The sequence below is a fragment of the Danio rerio genome, chromosome 18 (assembly GCF_049306965.1).
Source record: "Danio rerio strain Tuebingen ecotype United States chromosome 18, GRCz12tu, whole genome shotgun sequence".
Taxonomy (NCBI): domain Eukaryota; kingdom Metazoa; phylum Chordata; class Actinopteri; order Cypriniformes; family Danionidae; genus Danio; species Danio rerio.
In genome coordinates, this window is record NC_133193.1 from 41,977,179 (window position 1) to 41,980,000 (window position 2,822).

Consider the following 2,822-nt stretch of genomic DNA (forward strand, 5'->3'; position numbering starts at 1 on the left):
GCAAAGACGGTTAATGTTCCGCCACAAGATGGCAACAGAGACCGCATAATAAGCCTTTATAGGTGAGAAACTCTGTAATTTTTAACTACAGCTGATTAAATCATTAAAAAACAGGTAAGTGACATTCTAAGTCTATCTATCTCTTTTGTATGTTGTAGTGCTGTATTTATACCATAGTAATCTGGTAGTGTTTGCTTTGCTTTGGCTTTTCCTGGGTTAATTATTGCGATCTCCTGATTGCAACAGAGAGAATAACTGGGAAATCTCTGTAGACTGATGGCATTTCATGTCGTTCAGGCTTATAATCCTAAAATGTGAGCAAAATCACCTGTTTTGTAATCACTTTAGACATTACGCTAGAGAATCATTCAAATATTAGCTCTAAAGTGACATTTGGGAAGTAGCAACGGTTTCTGCTGTTCTGACGTCAGCTGCAGATGTAAATGAATAGCGGAAGAAAGTAATTCCTCATAAAAAAGGATTTTTAGACTTTGTGTTTGATTTTATTATATACACAATTATGCCGTCGAACTGTTGTATAAAAGCAATTTCACACTGGTAGCAGTACGATATGACTGTATATCATCACTTGTGGGACACTAAGGCACTCGGCCTGCAACCTCGAGCCAACCCACGCCTCCCATCAGTGCCGATATCCAGCCATATTGCACTGTTACTCGTGTGATATTGCTCATATATCATTCACGTTGCAGTTAAATTAAAAAATTGTAACTAATTAAATAACTGCATTTCGCTTGAAAACAGTCAAAATGTTATTCAGAATCTACTTTGACGCTAAAATGAAAGTGGAAAAAAACGTGTTCCTAAAAACTGGCTTCAATTTCTTTATGGTAAATATATTCTTATTCTTTTCGTTTGATCGTGGCGGTCTAGATTTTGTTTAGGTGAGATTCACCCTGGAATATTTCAGAGATGTTTCACTTATTGAACGTTACGGAAGGAAAATCGAAGGTCAAAATAATTCATTCTAACACTAATGCCTTTTATTTTTGCCAGAATATTTTCACGGGGCTGTATAATCGTATACATATATAAATATCTATGAATATGTATGATGCTAGGATATTTTATTTATTGCTTTATCAGATATGTTTGTTTGTTGATTTTCTCTCAAATGCTAGCTAACATGGATATCCAGTTGGAGAACGTACTCTAGTCCTCTGCGCTCATCCATATCAGACAAATAACTTAGACTTCTGGGTAACAAAAGACATTGGAGCTCAGCTGACTTCATTAGCATAGATGTTTATTTGTTAGTAGCGTATGGTGATGTTGATTAGCTAAAAGCTAGCTAGCTAGTTGTCACGTCTGGTGTAACTCTGGTGGAAAGAAAACTCAGCATCTCTTCCTCAAGAGCTTCCTCAAGTTTACATCTCTGACATTCAGGAATCGTTTGCTAAGAGATGGTAGAGTACAGACCCAGTGCATGATGGGATTGTTTGGGTTTGCTTTTATACTGACCTGCTCTGCCATTGTTGAACATATCAAGAGCCAGAGGTCTGAGTGAGAGTTAGTTTTAGTTTTGGCTCTTTACAGTTCAGGTGTGTGAATCTCATGAAAAAATGTTGGCAAATATCAAGTAAATTGACAGATTTGTACACACACACACACACACAACAGGAACATGTTGATTGCATTTCTTCCATGACAATTATCACTATTGTTTACACTGTAAGAAGTGGGGACTTTACTTTAAAATTTGAGTAAACCCGTTGCTTTTTAAGCGATTACTTAAATTTATTTTAATAGTGAGTAAACCAGTTGCTTTAAAGGTGCTGTATGTAAGTTTTCGACTCTTCTAAAGCATAAAAATATCGTAATAGCCTATATTTGCAGATATTTTAGTAAACATGCTAGGTGAACACTCTTGTTTATCTGAAAAGCAATGCTGAAGTCAGATATCATGCTTTGAAAATGTGTTTTCTGTGCTGGAACGCTCTCTTTGTTTTGGTTCTTTTAACCCGCCCTAAGCCACTTTAGCCAATTATATTTCAGCACCCTGGGTTGTCTTGGTGGAAAACCAAGTATTTCATTCATTCATTCAGAAAGGCTCTCAAAGGATACGATCATGACTGAAATGCGACCTCCGGTGGACAGTAGCAAACTCCGAAATGAGACGCAGATTCAGAGTTCCACATGAGGTGGTTATTAGTTAGCAAATAATATAAATATTACAAACGTAAACATTAGGTGAGCAGGTTACAATGTAACCCCGTGTCCTAACAACTCGCTACGTGACGATATTTGCAGTGATTAGCAATTTGGCTCTTTGCACCAAACGAAACATGATAGAATTTTAAAAACAGCCATTTAGAAGCACAGAATATGCACTTACTAATGGTTAGGTTTATAATCTAATTAATACATATTAACCCTCTTTAGCATTATTAAATGTACATGCTGATTCACTATGTGTTGGTTTTGAGTCAGTTCTTAAGTTCAATTTCAAATGGTTTATTTTAATATTAAGATCTGAGGTGAACTATCTGCTGCTGCTTTCAGTAGTGTGGCAATAAATGTCATGCAAAATGGCATTCAGACTCACATTATTAGCATTTAACACTAAATAAAACACATGAGGTTTACCTGAGGTGATCTTTGTCAGTTTTCTGTTGTTCAACTGCAAGAATTAGTAGAAGTTTCTAATATATCAATTTGAGGAGTTGGTTAGAACAAAAACAAACATTACTTCTGTTGTGTGCCATTGCTTTTAGTTAGAACACGATTTAAATCAGCCTTTAGGCTCGATCGTCAGACTCGCTTTTGTTGGTCCTCAATCTGGCATTGCGTGTTTTGATTCA